The sequence below is a fragment of the Leptonychotes weddellii genome, chromosome 6, assembly GCF_054177405.1.
Source record: "Leptonychotes weddellii isolate Sample4059 chromosome 6, ASM5417740v2, whole genome shotgun sequence".
Lineage (NCBI taxonomy): Eukaryota > Metazoa > Chordata > Mammalia > Carnivora > Phocidae > Leptonychotes > Leptonychotes weddellii.
The window spans coordinates 54131793-54147786 of NC_138374.1; the positions used below are offsets into that span (position 1 = coordinate 54131793).

A 15994-nucleotide genomic window follows, 5' to 3' on the forward strand; every position below is an offset into this window, starting at 1 on the left:
CAATAAACTACAAATTAGAAAGCAGGAGTTTTCATCTTTCATTTTATTTACTTCAGAGTTTAATTTAAAAATGAGACTATATACTGATGTGTTTCTTTTTCATTCTCAATAATTTTTTTTCTTTTTATTTATTTCCCTCCAGACAGGATTAGTTCATCCAAGCAATGGAACATGCTTTGTAAAAATTCAAAAAACCCCAAATTTATCAAGTAGTAGCTTTTTTTTACGTTGGGAAGAAATGTTTAATCTGATGTAGCACATAATACTGTACAGGGAGTATTCCCAGAGTTCCTCTCCAGATTATAAGAAAGTTCTCAAGAATAACTGGATTTGCTGGAGCCTGGCCCCCTGCCTATGGGAAGGAAAGGGAATGTAGGAGGCAAAGCACTGAGGTCTGCTCTCTTGTCACTCATAGATCTAGTTCTGAGCACAGCTCTAAGTAATCCACCAGCTCCTCAGGCTGAACCACAAGCCAATCTCCTCTGCACTCCACAGAATCACTACCATGGACAATGTTCCTGCCAACTTGGATGCAAAAGTCCCCACGGGTGGTCCAGGCTTAGAGTCTGCAGGGTTGGGGTCCCTGAGCATCACTCGGCCTGTCTTCAACACATTCAGCCCCTCCCAGGATATGGCAACCACAGGCCCTGATTGCATGTACTTTACCAGGCCGGCAAAGAATACACAGTCCTTCGGGACAATGTAGTGTTCCTTGAGAAGGTCTCCAGAAGCCTGAATTAATTTCATAGCAATAAGGTGAAATTCCTTTTGCTGAAAATGCTTGATGATCTCTCCCACGAGGCTGCGCTGTAGCCATCAGGCTTGATGGCAATGAAAGTGCGTTCCTTCGCTGTTAGTCGTGGTTCTCCTCCAGCCAAACCACTGCAACTCCATCTGGGACACCGGCACCGGAAAGGCTAAGTATTAGCTTTTGATGTTACATATCACTTCTCATGCCTCTACCGGGCCATCAAAAGAACTGAAAACATACAAGGTCTAAAGTGGCCATGTAGTTAAATCCAAAGATTACAGCTTTGATCTGCCTGGCCTCATGAATTGAGAACTGATGGGAACTTGGATGCCAAGCCAATGCCCACTATCATGGGTAGTGATGATAAATGCCCTCTTGGCAATCCACTCTTACTAGGAAAGTATATTTGATCCCTAGGAAAGGGATGTTGTGAGAGTGGATCCTTGGATACACAAAAAATAACTCTATTAACTTAGATTAGATTACTTTCTTCTGGTGGAATAAAGGCTGGAATTACAAATGAATTTCAGTTAATTAAAATAAAATAAAATAGAAAGAATGTTTCTTAAAAGCTGAGATTTTGCTTAGGAAAATTTATGCCCAATAAAGATACTTGATGCATAGAAAATTTTTTTGTTACACTTTTCACCCATAAACAAAGCCTGATAATAATTTACTTTTCCTGTATCTTTAAGTTGCTTTGACGATTAATAAGAAAAACCAAGTTCTAAGTGTTTGGACTAGTTAATGACTTCTCCTTAATCCACACAGTGCCATTCACGGACAGGATATGACTATTGCATGTGTTCTTGTTATTGGTTTTGCCATAATGAAATTGAGGGTGAGGAGCATAGCGTAGTTAATTTCTCCAAAACTCTTGGCTGAGGCATATTTCTGAGCTTCTCCTGCCCCTGATTATCAAATGGGCATGCAGTCATTCCCAAATCCATAGCATTTTTATGATCAGTTTTTGTCCAGGGGCTTCAGTTTTGATTTATTTGTTTACAAATTTGTTTCACATTTAGTGCATTTAGAAACTGGAAAAGAGCAGTAGTATTATTTTTAATTGATGCCAACATCGTTTTAAGATCTATAAATTTTGCGAAGTATTTTCCAATTAAAATGTACTAAAAGAGCTAGCAGTGACTGGCTTATTCTCCTTCAAATTACTATTTGACATAAACATGGAAACACTAAAAATAATATGAAATTTCAACTGCATTCGGTATGGAAAGAAGTATACTTTGTCACTAGAATACAAAGAAGGCTGCAGGGACTAGCATAAACTGAGAGAAATGGAGAATTTGGTCCAAAAACGGGGCCAAGGTGGGGTGGCTAGATCCCATGAAGATGTGTCCATGAATAGTTTAAATTTTAAAATGAGGGCGCCTGGGTGGCTCAGTTGATTAAGCGACTGCCCTCGGCTCAGGTCATGATCCTGGAGTCCCGCGAATCGAGTCCCGCATCGGGCTACCTGCTCAGCAGGGAGTCTGCTTCTCCCTCTCCCGCTCCCCCCTCTTGTGCTCTTTCTCTCTCTCACTGTCTCTCTCAAATAAATAAATAAATAAAATCTTAAATTTTAAAATGAGGTAAAAGCTGCTAGAATATTTAAACTGAGAAATGTGATTGACTTTTTTCAAGGATTGCTCTGACTGCTAGGTGGGGAGAATCGACAACGGAGGGCAGTGCAGAAATGAATAAACCGATGAGGTTGTCATGTCAATGGTCCAAGAAATTGATGATGCTACTAAATTTGTAGTGGTGAAGAGTCTCAAAATCTAGAATCTTCTACAAGAAGAATTATGATTTGCCTTACCCATGTGTTAAAAAACAATCTAGTACTGATACAAAAATTGATAGATGAGTCGATGATTTAGAAATGAATGGGGCAAGAATTGATAGAGAAAATAGTGGAAAAGAATGACAGCCCAGAAATTGACCATTGTATATAAAATATATATGCATAAGTTTTAAAATATCCAAATTAATTAAATAGAATAATAGTCAAACATTGCTGAAAGTTTAAGATATAATACAGAAAAAATGACATTCTCATCTTATATCTGAATTTATAATTTAAAAAAATATAAAGAAAAGGGAAAAAATGTGTCTATATATGGACTTCTGTGGAGGAAAATGTTTCCTAAACATGTTAAAATTCTTTTAAAGCCACATAGATTTTTAAATAATATAAAAACACTTTAGTTCAGAAATAAAATTAAGTGTATGTATAATAGCAAAACACTTAGATTCTTATGACAAAGAACTAGTTATCTTTTTTATAGAAAATTATCTTACCAAATATTAACACAAATGTTAACATATCTATAGAAAAAAGTCAAAGATATCAAAAGAAAGGGAAACCGTTTATTAATAAGAATATAAAAAATCTAAAGTCATTGTTTATTGAATGTGAATGTGTACAGTAAAAACGGTAATATTATATGATCACGATATGTCAAATTTTCAAAATGCTTGTTCTCTCATAAATAGCTAGTAAGAGTATCGTTGATACAGACTCTTTAGAGAGTCATTAGAATATTTTAAAATTATGTTTCTAGGTTTTACTGTGATCACATTTCTGCAAATTACTTTATAAAAATAAAGGCTATATTCAAGGATGTCTCTGAAATAATATTATATTGAGACATTGGAAATAAACAATCAAGTTGTTTAAATAAAGTACAGCAGGACAGGATAAAATATTATGTAACCATTAATATGTATATTTTCTTTTTTTTTTAAAGATTTTATTTATTTATTTGATAGAGAGAGAGAGTACAAGTAGGCAGAGAGGCAGGCAGAGGGAGAGGGAGAAGCAGGCTCCCTACTGAGCAGGGAGCCCGATGCGGGACTTGATCCCAGGACTCTGGGATCATGACCTGAGCCGAAGGCAGCCCCTTAACCGACTGAGCCACCCAGGCGCCCCAATATGTATATTTTCAAAAGGTAGTAATGACAGAGACTACTTCCCTGAATGCAATATTACATAAAATGCCGGCTATAATATGATTGCAACCACATCAAAATCATGTATGTGCTTAAATAAGGCAACACATGCAGAGGGTCTATAATCATGGCATTAAGAGCATTTGCTCTGCCCTCAAATTACCAAGATCTGGAACCCAGTTCTGAAACGTGCCAGCTGTGTTCTTTGGGTAGTTCACTCCCTGTGACTTGGCCAGGTTAATATGTGCCTACGTTTGCCTTTATATAAAATAGGACAATAGCAATATATGGTACTTTGTGAAAATTTATTTCACAGCATCATGAGTTAATGCTCAAGAAAAGAGAGCTGAAAACAGTGTTTTACATTTTATACATAATTTTCCTTTTGCATATAAGAAACGTTTCTGTTTCCACCGAACAAGTTAAAAAACTGAATATTTACTGTACTTGGGAAAATTTTTCTACCCATCTTTCATCATGCCCCTTAGAATTGCTCCCCAGAAGCAACTGCTCTCCTTAAATTTATGTCGAGCACTCTTTTGAGTTATATTGTTTAGTACTGTCTGCTTTTGAACTTTAGGTATTTGAGAACATATCATAAGGTTTAAAACTTAACTTGCCTCCTTTTCTTAATATTGCACTTTTAGGATTCATCACAGCTGACACATATGGCTGGTTGATTCATTTTCACTGTACATACAATTCACTGAATGAATGTATGAATATCCATTTACTCAATCTAATATCGATAACATTTAGGTTGTTTCCACTTTTTTAGGTATTACAAAAAATGCTGCCATGAACATTCTTGCGCATGTCTTCTGTACACATATGCCAGGGTGTCTAAAGTTATCTACCTAGAATTGAAATTACTGGGTTGCACACACATACACACACATACACACACGTACACACACCTTAAAGAGCTGGTACAAAACAATACGAGGTTCCTTACAAAAATAAAAAGACAGACAGTTTTGCAGAGATGGAACTCTGTCTATAGTGCTGAGAACTTAAAATAAACACATCCCCACTAGAAAATGGTATGTTCTAACAGTGCTTTTTGTAGAACCCAAGTATTCTGTCTGGATGACACATTTCACACCTGAGGTTACCGATGTGACAATATCTCCTCTCAGGGGTACTATTTCCCCACCCATACCCACGTTTTAGGCATGAAATAAAAGAAATGATGATTTCTCAAATAGCAAATCTTTTAGGCAAGCCCTTTTCTTTGTTTAAGCATAGCATCATCAATTCATTATCAGCATTATTGTTGATATATAGTTCATTAGTTTATAAAACCTAACCATCAATAGCTCAACCACCATCAGCATTTCCTTGACTGCTTTATGGTATGGATTGAGTGGGCTGTGTATTAATTCCAGTTTTGTTTTAATGATACTGAGAGACGTGCTCAGGCTTTTAAATTACTGCAGCAATGCAGCTGAAAAAATTAAAGCAATTTTACCTTGAACCAAGGTAAATAAATCATTTTCACACCCTGTTTTCAGCTTTCATTCCTTCAAAAAAATATAGGACAGCAGTCTTTCTTTATGGCATATTAGAACATTAATTATTCTCTGGATTAAAAAATAAGGAATAAAAAATAAAGCGGGCAAGGTATTTTTAACTGGATTTGGACTTAGATAATTAAGAGGCAAGAAACAATGTTTCTGCTCATAACCAATTTTTTATTATGATTTCTTCTGTTGGAAAATGTGCAATACTTTAGTTTCTCTCATTCTCTGAATTGCTGCCATCTATTCTTAAGCTAAGAGAAAAATCTGTGAAACTTCCTAAAAATTAGTTTCTTTGGACATGTATTCACTGTAAAAAGAAGAAAAAAAAATCACATAAAAGCAATTCCACCTAAAAATAGTTATGCTATGTTGGTCTAGCTGAATTACAGCCAGGAGAAAATTTTAGCAGAAGAACAGATGAGAACAATGCACATCATTCCAGACTCTGTAAAAGAGCTAGAGGAATATTCCTGTTATAAACTGTAAAAATGTTTATATGAATTTACAAATCTTTTATCAAAAGAATACTACCGAAATAAGTCCAGGTTTGCCTTAAACATGCAGGGAGACAAACTCTGAAGTCATTCCCTTATTTACCAGAGGGACCCGACCCATGGCTTGGAGTGAAAGGAAGCATTCTAAGGGACAATGGGGATGAGGAGGCAGAAGGGAAAATTGATGACAATTGTGCTAACTAAATAAGATAAAACAAGATGATACATTCTTTCTAAATTAGAAATAAACCTGTCTGAATGAAACAGAAAATCTAAATAACGATCTTATCTAAATTGATTTTAATTTTTCTTATGTAGCAAGAACTGAGAAGTATTTAATCTGGGGCTGATATGGTGACTGGAGAATATACAGTAACATGGTACCATCAACACTTCTGCTCAGTCATCTTAGGATTGTGGTTTCTATTCTTTGTCCTGTCCCCTCGTGGTTGCATAATATCCACTTTACCACCACCAGGTCATCTTCATTTTAGGTAGGGATATGTGAAATGACATGACAATGAAAGCCTCTTCCTTTATAAATAACTTTCCTGGGAGACTCTTCCAATGACTTCCATTTTCATCGTACTTTTCAGCACAACATTTGTGTTCCCATCTTTTAAAAGAACTACTATTTCAATTATTAAACAAGATGTACTGAAAGTTGTTTTTAAGTCATGTTGGTAAACAAACTTTTTTAAGATTAAAAAAAAAAAAAACCTCCTAGAAACAGAGAGTAAAACGGTAGTTGTCAGGGCTGAGGGTGGGGGAAATGAGGAAATGATGATCAAAGGGTAGAGCTTTTAGTTATAACATGGATAAATTTTAGGTATCTAATACACAGTGTGGTGACTACAGTTAACAAGACTGTATCGTATACTTGAAAGTTGCTACAAGAGTAACTCGTAGCATAAAAATAAGGTTATTCTGTGAGGTGATACAAGGTGTCAGTTAACCCAAGAGATGTAATCACTTCACAATATTTAAGTGCATCAATTCAACATATGGTACACCTTAAATTTACACAATATTATATGTCAAGTATATCTCAACAATGCTGGAAAAAGGAAAACTACTCAAAAAATGAGAAAATCGTTGCGATGGTTAATTTTATTTGTCAACTTAGTAGGTGTTTTCTGGATGAAGTTAATGTTTAAATTGGTGAAATTTGGGTTGAGCAGATCGTTCTCCCTAGTGTGGATGGGCCTCATCCAATCAGTTGAAGTCATGCATGGAACAAAAAGGCAAACCTCCCAAGTGTGAGGGATTTCTCTAGAAAATGGATGATGGACTTCATCTGCTCCACTGGTTCTCCTGGATCTCTAGGCTGCCAGCTCACAATGTATATTTTGTACTCATCAACCTGTATAATCACATGATCCAATTCCTTAAAATAAATCTCCTGTTTAGGCACACATTCTATTGTTTCTGTTTCTCTGGAGAACCTGGAGTAATATAATAATCATATATATGACCACACGCATGGAGCTTTATCTCCCTCTCTAAGCTCTTCCATTCCCATGATGATTTTTTTTCTTGCCCTTTATTAGTATTTTACAGTCTTCTTCATATAGATTTCCTGCTTTTCTTCTTTTTTTAAGATTTTTAAAATTTATTTATTCATGAGAGACAGAGAGAGAGAGGCAGAGGCAGAAGGAGAAGCAGGCTCTCCACTGAACAGGGAGCCTGATGTGGGGCTCAATGTGGGGCTCGATCCCAGGACCCCAGGATCATGACCTGAGCCTAAGGCAGACACTTAACTAACTGAGCCACCCAGATGCCCCTCTGCTTTTCTTCTTAAGTTCACTCCTAAGTACATTAAATTGTCTTGTTTTCCATCATAACTCCTGATTATGATTTCTAATCATGAAGGCTGCTATTTTCAGCATATTAACTTTATACCTAGCCACTTCACAAAATTATCTTATTTTTTGTACTGCTATTTTTACATATAATTATTTTTAGAATTTTAGGCACACAATCATATCATTGGAAACTAATGATAATTGTATCTCAACTTTTAAAAATGTTTATACATTATATTGCTTTCTCTTTCTAAATTATTTAGCTAGTACCTTCAGTAACATATCCTTGTTTGCTCTTGACATTAAAAGAAATATTTTTCAAGTGTGATATAATATTTTAAAATAACAGATAAAATAGTAAGCTTCTGCAGGTTGAAATCAGATGTGTCTTCATATTTCTACCCTGCCAAAATCACCACTGTGCCTACAAATATAATGGATATATAATAGGTACAAAATATCTAATTTTTAGTGAAATAAATGACAAAACCATGAGATTAATTTAGCAACCCCTTTCTACCATCACTCTTTATAATTGCATCAATATCCTCAAGGTATCTGACTGCCAGCTATCTTGCTTCAAAGTGGAAAGAATTTCCTCTCTGTTCATTTCATGTTACAGTTTTATAGAAGTCTCAAAAGAATATCTCTTGTGCTCCATGATCAGAGAGTATTTCCAGTTAAATCAGTCTTTCTGTGATCATGTTATTACTTAAACATTTGTCCAATGAATGGTGGAGGTGTAGACTTCTCAATACACTGCCACTCTTCTCAGAATCACAAATTCCATCTTCTTCAGCAACCAGTCACCCTAATTGGCCTTACTGGCATGTCTGATTCTTTCTCCCCAAAGAACATGTTCTTTTATCAGAGGCTTCAAACCCTTCATTGCAAGGGAATTACTATTGGATGTACTACTATTCCATTTTCCATACTTTTATGTACTGAACTGCTGTGTCCCTCCAATATTCCTATGTTGAAGCCCTAATCTCTAATGGGATGGCACAGGATGTGGGGCCTTTGGAAAGTAATTAGGTTTAGATGAGGTCACTAAGGTGGAGCCCTTTATAAAAAGAGGAAGAAAAAATATGAGTTTCCTTTTTCCACCATGTGAGGATACAGTAGAAGGTGGCCATCAGCAATCCACAATCTGGGAAGAGGGCCTTCACCAAGAATCAAATCTACTGGCATATAGCTGTAGAACTTCCCAGGCTCTGGAAATGTGAAAAAAAAAAAAAAAAAAGGTATATTGTTTAAGCCAACCAGTCTATGGTATTTTGATAACAGCAGCTCAAACTGACTAAAACACCTATGTTCTCAGATTTTTCTGAAACCAAAGGTGAATTTAGGCTAGGAAATCTTGCTAAAATACATACAACCTTTCATTTGTTATATGGTCATTACACAGATGGCACACAGAGGTTCAGGGATGAAGTAAACTGCAAAATCAATCAGATAGCTAGAAAGTTAAAGCCATGATTCATACCCAGATCTGTCTGAATCCAAAGCACTTGTTCTTTCTAGTACACTACATTCTTGTAAAAACTACATTCTTGTAAAAATTAAATTATATAAAATCAATTATGATGAAGCAAATTATATGTTATCATAGAAAACTAGCACATTTGAGCTACATGCCTATCTATAGAGTTTGGTACTAGGGAGGAGACTATTCTATCTTAAAGGAGGGAGAATAAGAAATACTTTGGGAAGGGGCACCTGGGTGGCTCAGTTGATTGAGCATCCAGCTCTTGGTTTTGGCTCAGGTCATGATCTCAGGATCGTGAGATCAAGCCCCATGTCAAGTTCCTCACTCAGTGCAGAGTCTTCTTGTCCCTTTCTCCCCCCCACATGCTCTCTCTCTCTCTCTCAAATAAATAAATAAATAAATAAATAAATAAATAAATAAAATAAAATCTTTAAAAAAAGAAATATTTTGGGAAATTTCAAATATGTACAAATAGAGAGAGAATACAGTAGGGTCCTTCATCACAATGGACACATCATTCAGTTTCAATAATTATTATCCCATGGCCAGTCATGCCTCATCTATACTTTTTTTTTTAAGATTTTATTTTTTTATTTGAGAGAAAAAGTGAGAGAGAGAGCGCGAGACATCATGAGCAGGGGGGAAAAGTAGAGGGAGAAGCAGACTCCCCGATGAGCAGGAAGCCCAATGCTGGACTCAGTCCCATCACCCTGAGATCATGACATGAGCAGAAGGCAGACGCTTAACAGACTGAGCTGACCAGGCGCCCCTCATCTATACTTAACCATTCCTTCTCCTCCCTGGCAAGGTATTATGTTTAAGTAGACCCTAGGCTTCCATTTCATTTCAACTGTGAATAGTTCAATTCTATCTCTAAAAGATTAGACTTTAACAAAAACATAAAAATGATACCATAACCATATCTTAAAAAAAACTAAACAATCATTGCTAACCTCCGCAATCAGTGAAGATTCAGGTTTCCCTGGCTGTCTCAAAAGTGGATTGTTTGAATCAGGATCTAAACAAGATCTTATCATTTTCTTTAAGTCTATTTATTTGAGATAGAGCGAGAGCGAGTGAAACAGAGAACGAGAGCACAACGGGGGTGGGGAGCGGCAGAGGGAGAGGGAGAAGCAGGTTCCCCACTAAGCAGGGAGCCCAATGGGGGGCTTGATCCCAGGACCCTGAGACCATGACCTCAGCCAAAGTCAGAGGCTTACCCGGATGAGCCACCCAGGCGTCCCTGTCTTTTTAAATCTCATTTTTTTACTCCTTACTTTTTGATTTCCATATATCTTTTTTGTTGTCATCAAAGAAACCATTTTGGATGGGGGGATGGCGTAACTGAGTGAGGGCACGTGACATAATGAGCACTGGGTGTTATATACAACTGATGAATCACTGAACACGACCTCTGAAACTAATACACATATATGTTAATTAATTGAATTTAAATTAAAAAAAATGAATAAAAAAAAACCATGTTGTTGTCATTACATTATTTTGCTGGGTTTGCAAAATTGTGATATATTAATTCAATCATTTTTCTTAATTTATTATGTGAAATTTCTCTGTAAAAAATAATTTTTCCCGGGCGCCTGGGTGGCTCAGTTGGTTAAGTGACTGCCTTCGGCTCAGGTCATGATCCTGGAGTCCCTGGATCGAGTCCCGCATCGGGCTCCCTGCTCGGCAGGGAGCCTGCTTCTGCCTCTGACCCTCCCCCCTCTCATGTGCTCTCTCTCTCTCATTCTCTCTGTCTCAAATAAATAAATAAAATCTTTAAAAAAAATAATAATAATAATTTTTCCCTTAACTATTTGAATATCCTGAGGTAAGGTTTCATATAACACAGATAGGGTAAAAACTTGACTTTTCCTCCAGTAATTACTATTTTTCAGGAAAGTAACAAATGAGGTTATTTTGGCCTGCGATTATAAATAGTTTATATATAGTTAAATATAAATTTAAATGTATTTGATATGATTCAATCTAAGAATATTATTTTCATTGTTTCCCAAATAGTCCTATTTTTGGCCAGTAGTAGTCTCTTTGCATTTCTTGTGGGTCGTTTTGAAATAGCCTCACTAGATTTTGATAGCTATCTTGCATTCTGACTCACCATATTCCAGACATATCTTGCATGTTTCTCCCATTCTTGGAATTAGCCATTTTTCCAGGGATCATTGGTATTTTGTGAGGGAAGTAGTTTTCAGTACCACAGTCTGGTTTATGGGTGTTTTTTGCTACCATTTGTGTGTTTGTTTTAGAGAAAATATACCTTAAATTCGTATTTATATCTCCAGATTAAATTTAGGAGGATAGGGTCTTATATTTAATGTGTTCGATTTAGTTTGCATCTGTTTTCTCTAATGATGATAACGGTGCTTTGAATTACTAAATTTATGATAAATATTACTGAAACAATGAATGGTTTTTAAATAATTTGAATATTTTAAATTTACTTATGTAAGAAGACATTAATATAGTGAAAGATAAAGAAAAAATGAAATACCATCAAAATCCCAGCAGCAGTGTGTCTTTGTGTGTATGTGCACATGTGCAAGTGTGATAATTAAAAACACTTATTTGGAAGTGCAAAGGATTTAAAAGAGCCAAGTAAATGTTTAAATACTTTTTTTTCAGTTATTTTTTCTTATAATAGCTCCTAGTAAGAAGTGTACAAATTACTATATTTTAAAATTATTTGAAATATTATTTTCTGGGGCTATCTACCATCTTGATTCACAGAATAATTATTTCATTTTGGTTTTAATATTAAAAATCAATTAAATTTTTTCATATTTAATTTCTATATCTGTATTTGACATTTTTTAAAATTTTTTAAGGCTTTATTTATTTTGCATAGCGAAAGAGAGCAAGAGGGATGCCTGGGTGGCTCAGTAGGTTAAGCATCTGCCTTGGGCTCGGGCCATCATCCCGGGGTCCTGGAATCGAGTCTTGCATCAGGCTCCTTGCTCAGCGGGGAGCCTGCTTCTCCCTCTGCCTGCTGTTCCCCCTGCTTGTGCTCTCTCTCGCGCGCGCGCGCGCTGACGAATAAATACATAAAATCTTAAAAAAAGAAAAAAAGAAAAAGGGAGCAAGAGCCACTGGGACAGAGGAGAAGGGGGAAGCAGGCTCTGCTGAGCAGGGAGCCCGATATGGGGCTCCATCCCAGGACCCTGGGATCATGACCTGAGCCAAAGGCAGACGCTTAACCGACTGAGCCACCCAGGCGCCCCTGTATTTGACTTTGAAGTCGTAAATATTCTATATAGTTTTATCTATCCATACATATATGTGTTTACAAGTCATAAAGTCAAATTCACAAATTAATGTATATTTAGAGAAATATAGGCTCTGTGGCTTCTACTCCCTATTTTTTTTCCTTTCTTATGCAAGTAAATAGTTAAGAATTTTATTATTTCTTATATTTTAAAATATAAGCAATAGTAACACATGATAAGGAATTTTTCTACTTTTCTATATATTTTTTTAATCTTATTCTATGGAGACTACTCCATAGAATTTGGATAGCACTGTATTCGCACTGTTCCTTATCGATGAACATTTAGGCTGCTTTTCGTTTTTGCTAGCACAGAAAAACTACAATGAGGGCGCCTGGGTGGCTCAGATGGTTAAGCGTCTGCCTTCGGCTCAGGTCATGATCCCAGGGTCCTGGGATCGAGTCCCGCATCGGGCTTCCCGCTCCTTGGGAGCCTGCTTCTCCCTCTGTTTCTCTCTGTCTCTCATGAATAAATAAATAAAAAAATCTTTAAAAAAAAAAAAAAGAAAGAAAAACTACAATGAAGAGCCTTCTGCAAATGCCTTTCCATATTTTTGTGAATATACCTACAGGAAAGATTTCCTGTTTGTGGGATCACTGTACCAAAGCTTAAATGTATAGGTAATTTTATCAGGTATTTCCAAATTCACTTCCATAGCTGTTGTGTGAGTTTGCATTTCTCACAGCAATCTGAGTGTCTATTCTCCATAGCAACATAAATATGTTTTCAAATTTTGGGACTCCTGCCAATGTGATAGAGGAGAAGTTATATCTCTGCATAGTTTAATTTGAAATTATTTTCTTTTTAAGTAAAGTTGACAATCTTTTATGTGATAAAGAACCATTTCAGATATTTATTTGTGAACACTCTGATTACATCTATATAAAATTTATATTTATACTAAGTAGATGACAGAAAGCGGTGAATGGATAAATGGATACACAGAAAGAGATTAACCATTAAAAATAATTATTTTTCTCTAGTTCTTATTTACTTTGCTCATGATGCTCCTGTCTGCAATGCTTTGTTTGTTTGTTTGCTTAAGGTTTATTTATTTGTTTGAGGGTGGTGGAAGGGCAGAGGGAGAGGGAGAGAGAAAGTCATGCAAACTCCGTGCTGAGCACAGCCAATCCGAGGTTCGATCGCATGACCCTCTCAGAACATGAGCTGAAACCAAAACTTGGAGGCTTAACTGACTGCGCCACCCAGGCACCCCTGCAAGAATTGCTTTCCTTTTTAGAGTTTCATGAAGTGCAAATTGCCAATTCTTTTTTTTTTTTTTTTTTTGGTATTTGAATTTTAAGACATAGTTATAAAATTTTCCTTATGTCAAAGTTACATAACATTTAATCTACATTTTCTCTAGCATTTGTATGGATATAATTTATACCTATTTTTTTAATTGCACATTATTTTAAGTATATAATCCGATGAGTTTTGACAAATGTAAATGTTTAACCACCACTCCACTTGATATTTATAACCATTCCACCATTCCAGAAAGCTTCACTGTACCACTTTATATTCAATCTCAACCATCCTCCCCTGCAGGCAACCACCTGACCACATTTTGCCTAGAATGATGCTTTGGGTATGCAACAATGGTGACACTATCTGGCATTCTTTCAATATATTGCCGATGATGAACATTTCTATTACCAGCTAATGGTTGTTGTAAGTAAAGCTTCCATGAAATTCATGTAAAATATTTGTATGGAAAATATTTTCTCTCTCAGGAAAATACTAGAAGTGGAATTGGTAGCTCACATGATAAGTGTTCTAACTTTGTACAATCTGCCAAAATTCATTTCCAAAGTGTTTGTACCATTTTACAGTCTGAGCAGCAATCCACGAGAGTCTTATTTGCTCCACATCCTCACCAAAAATTGGTATGGTCAATCCTCTTAAATTTAGCCAATCCAGTGAGTTTCTAGTGACATTATCAATGTGTTTTAAATTTGCACTTCTCTGATTACAAATTATGTTAAGCTTACTTCTAAGAGCTTATTGGATATTCATAAATCTTTTTTGAAATGTCTTTTCAAGTCTTTTTCACACATCTGAAAACTTGTCGATTTTATTTTTGAATTATTAGGGTTATTTTTATGTTATGTTTAAAACGCTTTTGTTTGATATATGAACTATGAATATATATTCCCAGTCTGTGGCTTACTCCTTTTCTTCTTTATAGTGTTTTTTGAGGAAGATAAATCTTTAGAAGATTTAAATTTCAATATAATTTACTTTTCTTTATGTCCAGAATTTATTCCAATCTTTTTGTTTTGTTTCATTTTGGTTTTTGGTTTTTGGTTTTTTGAATATGGTGTTAGGTAGGGGTCAAGATTAGGTTCTTTCCATAGATATATATCCAGTTGTAGAGCATCATTTATTGAAAATACTAAACATTAAACATTTAATTATATTTTTGCCTTTATTGAAGATTAAATGACATATGTACGTGTGGGTCTATTTCTTGACTACAGTCTGTTCTTTTGATCACAATTTTAATTACTTTAAGTCTTGAAACCAGGTAGTTTAATTTCTCCATCTTTGCTCTTCACTATTTTATGTCCTTTGCATTTCCAAATACATTTTTTAATTACCATGTGAATTTTCAGATGTGTGCAAGTGCATGCACACAAATACACACATGCACATCCACATCTTTACAAAGCTGCTGGTATTTTGATGGCACTTTCTTCGTATCCATATTGAGGCAACTTCTTTGTATCCTTACTGAGGAGAATGCATGTCTCAAATACCCTGAGTCTTCTAATCAATGAACACATTACATGTTTCTATTTTATTTGGATCTTCTTCAAATTCTTTCAGTAATATTTTGTAATTCTTAGTGAAGGAATATTGAATACTCTTCATTAAATTTGCTCCTAAGTATCTAATGTTAAATATTTTAATTATTTTTAAATAATTGTAATTTATTTCCATTTTTGTTGTTGGTACACAGAAATACCATTGAATTCTGTAAATTAATCTTATATACTAAGGTTCTCCTTAATTTACTTATTGTCCCATCAACTAAATCAATGAATTTCATCCCTAAGGAAACCATCTCCTACATAGTTATACCTCTTAAGAGCAGAAAAGATCTAGAGATGAATGTTTGAGTTGAAGGAAAATAATATTTAGGGCATTTTACTTATTTTTTCTTATTTTAGTATAGTTGAAACACAATGTTACACTAGTTTCAGGTATACAATATAATGATTCAACTTCTCTATATATTATGCTATGGCCACCACAAGTAGAGTGACCATCTGTCACCATACAACACTATTACAATATCACTGACCATATTCTTTATGCTGGGCCCTTTATTCTTGTGTCTTATTCATTTCATAACTGGAAATCCTAGAAAAGAACATGGGTGATAATTTCTCTGACATTGGCCATAGCAACATTTTTCTAGATATGTCTCCTAAGGCAAGAGAAACAAAAATAAAAATAAACTATTGGGACTACATCAAAATAAAAAGCTTTTGCACAGCAAAGGAAACCATCAGCAAAACAAAAGGGAAACCTGCTGAATGGGAGATGATATTTGCAAATGATATATCTGATAAGGCATTAATATCCAAAATATATAAAGAACTTACACAATTCAACACACACAAACAAAAATATGATTAAAAAATGAGCAGAAGACCTGATAGACATTTTCCCAAAGAAGACATACAGATA

At 35.3% G+C, this 15994-nt stretch overlaps 1 pseudogene; it reads right to left on the bottom strand.

The window, feature by feature from the left end:
* Nucleotides 1–405: 405 nt before the first annotated feature.
* LOC102741032 (nucleoside diphosphate kinase A pseudogene) lies at nt 406–11180 on the bottom strand (annotated as a pseudogene).
* Between the last annotated feature and the right edge of the window lie 4814 nt (nt 11181–15994).